The sequence below is a fragment of the Vicugna pacos genome, chromosome 9 (assembly GCF_048564905.1).
Source record: "Vicugna pacos chromosome 9, VicPac4, whole genome shotgun sequence".
NCBI lineage: Eukaryota > Metazoa > Chordata > Mammalia > Artiodactyla > Camelidae > Vicugna > Vicugna pacos.
The window spans coordinates 30,905,688-30,916,732 of NC_132995.1; the positions used below are offsets into that span (position 1 = coordinate 30,905,688).

General features: G+C 42.1%; 1 long non-coding RNA gene across 1 annotated transcript; it reads right to left on the minus strand.

Moving 5' to 3' along the window:
- Positions 1-890: 890 nt before the first annotated feature.
- LOC140698476 (uncharacterized) lies at positions 891-4,400 on the minus strand. The gene is made up of 3 exons (XR_012076271.1): positions 4,342-4,400; positions 1,195-1,289; positions 891-1,070 (listed from the first exon to the last, which is right to left on the minus strand). It is a non-coding gene; the product is annotated as an uncharacterized lncRNA (long non-coding RNA).
- Between the last annotated feature and the right edge of the window lie 6,645 nt (positions 4,401-11,045).

The following is an 11,045-nucleotide window of genomic DNA, read 5'->3' on the forward strand; positions in this document are numbered from 1 at the left end:
TATAAGTGAGAGAATTAGGTCTAGAAGCCAGATCTTTAGGCTCCAGATTTAGTGTTCATTTCATTACATTCATCTCTAAGGTGATAAGAAATTGGCAACTCCAGGCTTGCTGGCAGACGGCAAAACAGCCAAGAAGATGAACTTCATGGGTCATCTCATGGTCTGATCAAAAAGAGCCATAGAAGTTTATCTGGAGAGAAACATTTTTCCTGCCATTAAGATCTTAGAGAAATTTATTGCATAGATTCTTGTATAAGAGACATAATAACATAATGGGTAATGTCAGAAATGATAAGTGGCAAATGCTTTGCCATCATGAAAAAGAGCAGTGGTTCTCAATATCTTGCTTTGTGTTAAGATAGACGTGAATGTCATGCTCTGGTGGGTGGACCCAGGTTTTGACTAAGCCTAAAAAATTTGGCAGAGGAGTTAATCTCGAGAGTAATGGAACAGATCAAGACTAATAATAGTACATTGGGAACAATTACTCAGTACATTTTTTGGCAATGTTAAGCTGGACTTTGGGTTATGTGCAATTCCTTGTATAGCATAACCGCATACTTTTCTCGCCTGCTCAAAAAAGCAAATGAGACCGTTCTATGGGTTACTACAAACTGGCTCTTATTTATCTATAAAGAGTCAATCACTTGCAAAATGTCACGAGCTATTATTAGTTTAATTGTTATGCCTTATTCCACATGCTACAGTTTCAAAGTGGACACAAGCCCCACCTTAATTCCAGCTCAATATTCAGAAGAACAGTGAACAAATTTGCCTCCATAAGGCAGTGCTTAATTAAAGAGAACACTCTGCCATTTCCTGATGTTTGCCAACTCGTCATTCTTTAAAATTACTTTAAATAAATTTGCACACTGTCTCAATAGCTGGAACTTATTCTACTGGAGGAGGGTGGTGGCTCACTTCCTCACTGGTTGATGTTCGAAAAAGCTCTGTAATCACCTGCGGTTATTCCTGCTGATCCACCGCTTCAAGCCCACGTGACCTTCTATTCGCTCATTTAGAGAGGAGTTGGCATCCGCGGAGGGAGCACACAGAGAACGCAGAGTCCCCTGCAGGCACAAGGAAATGCCATTGTCCGGCCAGCTCTCTTCACTGCCTGGGAAAGCCTCTGACCTCCAGATACAGTGTGATCTAGTGTTTTGGTTTATGGGTGAGCCCAGACACTTAGCTTACCTAAATGAATATGTTCCTGTGCTTGTTTCTCAGGGAGGAAATCAAGTCCTCTCGGCATTGGTAATGGCACCCTCTGCAGTAAATGGTTTGTCAATCTGGTTATGGAAACAGAGTGATTGTTTTAATTTTAATTAAAAAAAAATAATGACTTTCACTTCTGGTTGAAGATATGGTTTATAAACAAGTTCAGGGAGATATCTTATTGATTAAGGGGAACCCCTGATGCTGAGAAAATGGAAATTTTCATAAAGGTACCAATGCATGAGAGTCAACAGATTGATTACAAAAAGAGAAAATACATGACACTTTATACAACGATTCTGTATTTATTTATTGAGCACTGACTGTGTGCCTGGTACTCAGTTCTGTCTGGCAGGGGCCTTGGAGAGGAGGAAGACTTAGCATTTAGTACCTGCCCTGAAGGTGGTTCCATTTTCAGGGCTCACAAACTCAGGTGCTGAAGAGGTGGCAGAAATGTGTGATGCAGGCCAGGCGGGGACTGTGGGAAACTCCAGACCCCACGCCCCACCCAAAGGGGTGGACGCTTCTCAGCTCCCATGATGATCTCCATCTGGGAACATGGCCCAAGGTGGCCAGATCATCCCATTTGATAAGAGTAACTGGAAATCACAAGTTTTATGTAAACTCTGTCTACTTTCCATTGTTAACTTTGTTTAAGTAAAATAAGAGCAGTGAGGGCAAAATAGAACATGTCAGTTTCCTATTTTCCCTGAATTGATTTGTTGGTTGGGCAACATAAAAACTCAGCTCTTACTGGCATTCATTTTCTGTCCCTTTTGTCTTGTGAAAAAATTAATTACATTTATGTCAGCCCAAAATACCTTTGGGTCTTTAAATCCTTTTTTTAAAACTCTCTTTTCTAAGAGGAAGGTATTTCAGCCTAATGGACCAGCATCTGCCATTGTGAGATGCCGGCCCTCATGAGAGATGTTGAGGAGTGGCGTTAAGGGCTGTCAGCACATTTCAACTGGGTTTCGGCCGCCATCTAAAATTTCCCTTTCTTCCCATCGCGTGGGAGTGAGCCTCGTGGTTGAAACCTGATAACAGAGGAAAAGGATGGGAGAAGACAAGAGAGAGAGAGAGAGAGAGAAGAAAAAGTAGGACTCTTGGAGGGCTGGGAATGTGCGAAAGAATGAGACCCAACAGCAGAGTCCATTCTTATTTTTTCACTCATGCATGTATTCTCCTACGTGTCCATCTTTATTTTAGGCATAGATGCATTGGGTGAATGGGACAAAGTCTCTGCTCTCATGACCCTTACATTCTGCAGGGGTGCGGAAGATGTATGAACAAGTAAATAAGAATCATTTGAAATAGCATTAAGTGCTGATAAATCAAATAAAACAGTGCAGTGAGGTGTGGGCCAGAGAAGACTTTCTGAGGAGAAATTTGAGCTGAAATTTGAACCAAGACAAGAAAGCTCTGCAGAGATTTAAATAACCTTGAATTATAGATAGGGTCAGTTATTCCCATTTAGGGGGTATTTTTCTGGACTTTTTATTTAACAAAAGAAAAATATCTCTACCTGGTATATGTCTTTCTAATTCATGTGTCTTTCCATTCGTAACATCTTTCTGATGCCTGCTAGCTTGTGTCTTTAACAAAGAGAGAGCAGACCTCCAGCCCCAAACCTTCAGCAAGCAGTGGAATCTGGCTGGAGTGAATAGTTAGACATTTTTTAAAATTTATTTTTATAGTTTCTTTCCAGTTTGCCATTTTGCAACAGTGATATAAATTTCCTTTTTGAATGAACGTAGTTAAGTGAAAAGAATGAATCAAATAGAAAGACAACATTGATTAAGCAGTGGCATAGGACTTTTCAGAATGAAGATAGCAGGCTACTTTTTAATCCCCCTTCACTTCCTGGGACTCACTCCCAAATATCTGCAAGAATGAGAAACCAAAATAGCCTCCATCTCGACTGAAACCTGAAGCCATCTGTGATGTTTAACCATAATATGTTAAAATAGAAAGCTGGCAGAGAAGAGATAACCAAGTGAGAAAAAGGATGTGGCATTAGAATAAAAATACGTGGGTTAAGGGAAAGCCTGTTTAACTCTATGGTGGAGCCTCCCAATGCACTCTCTTTGCCTAGTTCCCGGAATGCACTATCAGCCCAACAACCCAAAAGTCAGAGGTATAGGGGTAGAAAGTTCCTTTCTGGAGAACCAGGAAACAGAGAAACTATGTAGGAACATACCAAAAATCTGGTTTGCCATCTAATCACCTACCAGTCAGCAAGCCCTGTCGGGTACACGAATTGTCCAAGCAGTCATTTTGTTAGTGCTGCATTCTTAAATATAAACTGGTGGCAAAGGATTCACAGATATTAAAAAAAAAAAAAGCCCCCACCGAGAAAGACAGAGACCAAACAAGAAATCAGAGGTAAAGAGCATCTGAGTTATCAGAGATAATGCAAGGACTAAAAGAAAATGTCACAATACTATAATTAATATACACAGAAAAATGAAAGTATCTTCTTTCCATGAAGCAAGAACAGGATACTGTTGCTTTTAAGATTTAATCAAAGAACAAAGAAAAAGGAATTCTATGAACTCAAAGCAGGGTGGAAGAAATAATAAATGCAATTTACAGATCGGAAGGTCCAATTGAAGAAGTAACTATTCCAGTAGTGAAATAAAACAAAAAGACTGAAAAATGGAAAGAAAATATTTAAAAAATTATCAGATTTAACTGTGAAGTCTGACATCTGACTACCTGACCTTCTAGAAAGAAAGAATAAAGGACAAAAGGAAGGAGTGAAATTTATCAAGAAACTAACAAAAGGAAATTGCAGAACTGAAAGACATGAGTTTTCTTGTGTGGATTGCGAGAACCCACTCAGAGATCAGAGAGTGAATTTTAAAAGGTCCACCCAAGGCTCATCAACACGGTATCCCATAACACCAACAAGAGAGGCCCTAAGACTTTCTGTGAGAAGGAAAGAAACCATATTACACACAAAGGACTCGGGGGATAACAGAATCAGACTGTTACCACCAGGAGAGAGGAGATACAGTCTAAACAGACTGAATGAAAATGAGTTTTCAAACTCAGATTCCGTATCCAGACCAAATATCAAGCGTTGAGGTAGAATCCAAGACATCTCACAGACAAAACATTTACCTTCACGTGGACCCCTTCCCAGGAAGTGACTAGGGGATGGACTTCATCCAGGAAGGGAGTCTGGGACCCAGGAAACAAATGTAACAATGACAGAAGCAAAGAGAATTCTGGGATGAGGTGATACTAGAAGCCATGCACCAGCATGGTGCAACTGGTCCAGACTGGAGCAGAAGCACAGAGAGCTCCAGAAGGAGGATCTCTAGAAAAAATTAAACCTGCAGATGATGTGATACATTGGTACATGGATAATTCCATTAATCAGCTAGTGGAGGAAATGGAAAGAATTTTAAATAATTTTTAAACTAAGAAAATGAAAAAAAAAATAGACAACTATTGATTCCAAGAAGCACTGCATTTTCCAAAAAAAGAAACATAATTATGGCAACTCTACTAGGCTCAATACTGAACGATATTTGCACAGTCAGAATAATAAAAACCTTGGATGCTGCCTTTACTGAAACATTTTATATCGTCCTGTTAGGAAGATCTAGGGGAGAAGACGCAGGGCAAGTGTGTGTGTGTGTGTGTGAGAGAGAGAGAGAGAGAGAGAGAGAGAGAGAGAGAGAGAGCAAGCCAAATCCTTATTTACCAAAGTAGAAAGTCAATACAAAAAGCCTAAAATTAATGAATCAGGAGATAGCTGTATCATCACATTATGTTAGAAATGTGGAGGTTAAAGCCTGAAGAAACCACTAAAAGAATTAAAGTTGATGCTTCTGGAGAGGTGGAATGGGATGAGTAGTGAAAAACGTTGTCTTTCCATTATAAACCTTTTAGCATTATTTGACCATTTCAGTTATGTGCCTGTATTACTTTGATAAACTTATAATATGCTTAAAGTAAAAGAAACAATAGAGGTATTTCACAATAGGGTAGACACTTCTTACTGACCCCAATTACCGTTCTCATTTTCTCCCTCCGAAAAACAATCTCAATTTTCCATTGGCCATCTGTCCATCTAGAACAAACACTAGGTTATCCTGGGTCCCTCACAGCTAAATGTGGCCATGTGACTAAGCTCTGGCCAGCCAATCACTAACAGTAGTAGTATGTACAATTCCTGAGAGACGTCCTTAAAGAAAGTGGCCCTGATTTTTGTCCCCTCCTACTTCCTGCTGGAGCTCCGGGAGCCAGGATAATTCTAGAATGGCAGCCGCATTTAAGAGGAAGGATCCATGCCTTTATAATCTGGTGAGCCCCTTTCAAGAGTATAAGGTCGAATTCAGGGGAGCAACTGCGGATTAAGGGCCCACTGATGTGACTCACCTACGAGGTGCATTAGGCTCAGTCCTCACGCTAACGCTGCCTGCAGTCTAGTGAGAATCCTGGTCGGTACCCACCTAGCTCTATGACTGATGGCAGCCGCCATTGACTGAGCCAGGCCCCATGCATCTGATGACTCCTCCAACAACGTGATGCCAGCACATCTGTTCACATTCCCATTTTACAGAGGAGGAAACTGAGACCCTGAGAGGTCGCACAAATCCCCAGGATCATACAGGTAGAATTACTATCTGGCTTAACCACCAGACCCAAGGCAGATTACCGGGCACTGACTCTGAGGTTCACACAAAGGAAGAAGTGATGAAATCTTCATTTGATGAACAAGCTGGGGCCTAAAGGTACTGAGAGGTGAGGTTGAATGTGAAAGGAATTCTGAGGGGTTGGGACAGTATGAATAAGGAGACAGAGGTTGGGAAACATCAGACTGACTTGGGAAACGTGAGTAGGTGAGTCTAGCTGGAGGAGAGTGTGATGACCTTGGGGGAGACAAGGCTGGAGGTGCCGGGTTGGGGTCAGGTCACAGCAGCCTCAAGGACAGACTTTGGATGCGACAGGACATGGGTGGCATGCGAACTTTGTTTACTTGCTTGTTTGCTTGCTTTTGCTTTTATTAAACCCATCAGATGCCTGCAATGTATGGAGCTGGCATGTGGACCCTCTTCAGTGAGTGTATGTATGTTAAGGCCTGCTTGGCTCTGTTTATGCTGGCCAGTGGTGGCGGGATGGCCAAAGGACCACTGGGGTGTTTCCACTCCTGCTTCAGTGCCGTGTGTCTGGTCCACACAGCCCTTCACTTCACACAGCTGGGATGTGTCTCTGGAGCAGTTTTATGGATGCATCTTCCCTCTTAGCTGCCAGCTTCCATCTAGGCAAAGGCTGGTGGTTGGACAGAAGCTTTAACTGCACTTAGAGAATTAAAAGATGAGCTGGCAGAAAAGGATAGAACTAGCCCAGAGAGACATCCATGGTGGTGCTGGGGGTGGGGAACAAAGCCTTTGACTGTGTCTCACCAGACTTGAAACCTGACCAGCTGCAGACCCACAGCCTGCGATGGGGATGCTGAGAATTCAGGATCCTCTTGCAGACCCAAGTGGGGCCCCGTGCTTCACTGCCCCCTTTTTCTTTAATATCCAAATGAAAAGCCTTACGCATCTGCCCCTGAGGAAATGCCAGCCTCTCCCAGGAGGTCTGAGGACTCTTGAGGATGGTCCCCTCTTTCTGTCACTCTGAAGTCCTGTGCCAGGCTGGCACCTGCCACCATGCCCACTCCTGGCTCAGCTCCTTTCCCGTCATCCTCCAAAGAGCCATCACCCCATCTGCTCTGAGAGGCAGATCCTATTGAGAGTTTAAGAATAATGGGGGGTGGGCCTAGTCTTTTTTTTTAATTGAAGTATTGTTGATTTACAATGTTGTATTAATTTCTGGTGTACAGCATAGTGAGATATATGTATGTGTGTGTGTGTATATATATATATATATTCTTTTCCAAATTCTTTTTCATTATAGCTTATTACAAGATATTGAATATAGTTCCCTGTGCTATACAGTGGGGCCTTGTTTATCCATTTTATATGTAGTAGTTATTATCAGCAAATCCCAAACTCCTAATTTAACCCTCCCCCCGCCCTTTCCCTTTGGTAACTGTAAGTCTGTTTTCTAGTCTGTGATTCTCTTTCTGTTTTGTAAATAAGTTCATTTGTGTCATTTTTTCAGATTCCACATATAAATGATATCATGTGATATTTGTCTTTCTCTGTCTGACTTCACTTAGTATGATAACCACTAGGTCTATCCATGTTTTTGCAAATGGCATTATTTCATTCTTTTTCATGGCTGAGTAGTGTTCCATTGTGTATATATACCACAACTTCTTTATCCAGTCATCTGTCAATGGACATTTAGGTAGCTTCTATGACTTAGCTATTGTAAATAGTACTGCTATGAATGTTGGGGTGCATGCATTTACAAATTAGAGTTTTCTCCAGATATATGGGGGTGGCCCACTCTTAACCTTTCTACAGCCTGGGACACAAAGAGAGGGAGGCCCACTTACCAGAAGTCCCATGACTTAAAACTTTTAAATATTCTAAATAACATCTTTGAAAGCATTCTATCCATCTACCTTGACACAGAGAACTTGGCAGCCACCTGGAAGGCATCTTCAACTTGAGAATCTTAGCTCCACAGCATCAGGCCTACAGTTCACCTTCTTCCTCTCCCTGTCCCAGGCCCTGCACATCCCGGATGGTGCTGGGTGCCTCCAGCTCACATGTGTGGACTTACATCGTATCTCTGTCCACACTCCTCACACTCAGCCCATGGCTGTGGCACAGTTAACCCTCACAGAGCAGATCTGAGCAGCTCTGATTATGGGCTTGGACAATTGGATGGAAAGTTCCAGGGTTTTAGGTGCCAGGAGTAGAGTGTAGACAAGTGGTCGGCATGACCCGTGGGCCAGTCCTGCCCTGTTTGGGTAGAGCCTGCCAAGCCGGGAATGGTTTTTACATTTACATTTTAAAATAGCTGGGGAAAAATCAGCAAAAGAGTAAGATTTTGTGACATGTGAAAATGATGTGAAATTCAAATTTCAGTGTTGATAAATAAAGTCTTATTGGAATCTAACTTTGTGTCGTCTGGCGCTGCTTTGGCGCTTCTGTAGTGGAGGTGAGTATTTGCAGCAGAGAACTTTGGTTGAGAAAGCCTGAAATAACTGGTCCTTTACAGAGACCAAAGTTAGTGCTACTAGTCTTACTTCACTATGAGACTCATTAGCTCTCTCTCGAGGAGCCCAGGCAGCCTCACTTTTGATATTTTAAAAAATTGTGGTAAAATAAATGTACAAAATTTACCACCTTAGCCACTTTTTAAGTCTACAGTTCAGTAGCATTAAGTACCTCCTTTAAGTGGAATCCCACAGTTTTTGCCTTTTCATGACCAGCTGTATTCACTCAGCATAATGTCCTCAAGTTTCATCCATGTTGTGACATATGTCACAAGTTCCTTTCTTTCTAAGGCTGACTAATATTCATTGTACGGATAGACCAAGTTAGGTTTACCCTCCATCCACTGATAGTCACTGGGTGACTTCCATTTCTGGCTCTTGTGGATAACGCTGCCATAAACATCAGTGCACAAACACCTTCTCAGGACCCTGCTTTCGACTCTACTCCGAAGTAGAATTACTGGATCATATGGTGATTCGATGTTTAATTGTTTGAGGAACCACCATACTGTCATCTGTAGTGACAGCACTTAACATTCCCTACCCCTCAGCCATAAAAAAGAATGAAATAATGCCATTTGCAGCCACATGGATGGGCCGAGAGATGATCATATTAAGTGAAGTCAGACAAAGACAGATATCACTTCTATGTGGAATCTAAAAAAAAATGACACAAATGAACTTATTTACAAAACAGAAATAGACTCAGAGACATAGAAAATACATGTAGGGTTATAAAAAAGGAAAGGGGGGAAGGGGTACGTTAGCAGTTTGGGATTAGCAGTTACATACTACTATACATAAAATAGATAAACAACAAGGTCATACTGTATAGCACCAGGAACTATATTCAATATCTTATATTACCTATAATGAAAAAGAATATGTATGTATGTATGTGTGTGTGTGTATATATATAGGACTGAATCACTATGCTGTATACCAGAAATGAACACAACATTGTATATCAACTATACTACAATTTAAAAAACAAAATAAAAAACAAAAAAGAAAACAATGAAACATTTAACATCCCCACTAACAGCAACTTCACTTTCTAAAACAAAAAATAACTTACAGAGATGTTTGCCTCACAAAAGTGCCACCCATGTTTAAAAAAAATCTGATCTCCCTAAAGCAGTAGTTTTTGACCCTGGCTGCACATGAGAACGATGGGGGAGCTTTTAAAAAATTACCAATGAAATGAAAACAAATAAATGTATGTATATGCATGACTGGGACATTGTGCTGTACATCAGAAATTGATACATTGTAACTGATGGTACTTCAGTTAAAAAAAATTACCAATGCATATGAGTGTGTGTGTGTGTGTGTGTGTGTGTGTGTTGTTGGGGAGGGCACCTCAGACCAACGCAACCAAATCCCTGGGGGGTGGAGTCTGGCACAGGTCTCCCCATTGGTCTGGGTTATCCCCTTATGCAGCACAGGTCAAGAGCCACCGTCCTTGGACAACCAGCTTGCTCTGCAGCCAGCTTTTAAAATAACTCATCTTTCCTCTTGCTATGTGTGCCTTTCTGAGGACCTAGCTCCAGGAAGCAATAGACTTGTCCCTGGACTCAGAAGTGGTGTTGGGCACGGAGGTGGTGACACGCGGCTTCCTGGTGTGATAGCGGGTGTGTTGGAGACAGATGCCACAGGGAGCCGCGGGCGTAGGGCTGGGATTGGGCTGGCCACACCCTGTCCCTTCAGCACCCTCCTCCTTTCAGGGACATCTCTAGGGCCACTCCGCCCCAGACTCCCGGCATCGCTCCCTCTGAGGGTGTACCTCCCTGCCTCTTCCTGTCCCCACATTCCTCTCCAGCACACATACAGCCTGTGGTGGGGATCGGGGTGGGGGGGGGGATCCTCTTCATCCCCAGTAGGCCCACATTCTGGATTTTCCTCTCTTGAGCAACATTAAAATAAGCCTCCAAGTCAGAGTCACACAAGAGACAGACAGCAAAAACTTGTTTTTTACATTTTTCTTCTTGAATCCAAACAGCCATTTTATTCTGCAGTTGCGATTTCAGGAGGACCATTCAGCCCAGTTATCTTCCTTGGAGAGGCACAGAAGCCAAGAGAGATTTTAAACATCACTTTGGTGAAATGTACTGAAGCAAGGCCACAGTATGTGCTGAAATGATCTTGAGTGATGAAGACCGGGCAGGATTTTTCTTTTCTTTCCAAGAGTGGCCCCTTGTAGGTTTAATTGTAAAGTCTAATTACTTCAAGACATCATAATTTGTTGTGTACAATATAAATCAGTAGAATTCCGCAGAATCATGTTTTTAATGTAGACCCCAAATAAAATGTTCTTTTATGACATAGCAGATGTTTCCTAATTCACTAGCGCCATGCATTGGGGTATTAAGATTATTCCTTGGCATTTTATTATGAATAACATACTTGCTCCATCATTAAGTGGGCCATTAAAGACATAAACAAGCTTTTATGCCCTGGTTTTCAACAGCTGCTGGTGGTCTACCAAGTGATAATCCAGCTTTCAGCAAATATTCTTCAGCTCAAAGAAATAAATACATTTAATAGGGCAACCTCGGGTCAGCCCACAGCTTCTGGGATCCTAGCTTGGGGAAATTTGCAAAGCAGGGAAATTGACTAAAGAGGTTTGCTTTGGGTGAGTTGTTTTGAGAGCCCCTGTTTCTTTGAGAACGCGCTCGCGCGCGCGCGCGCGCACGTG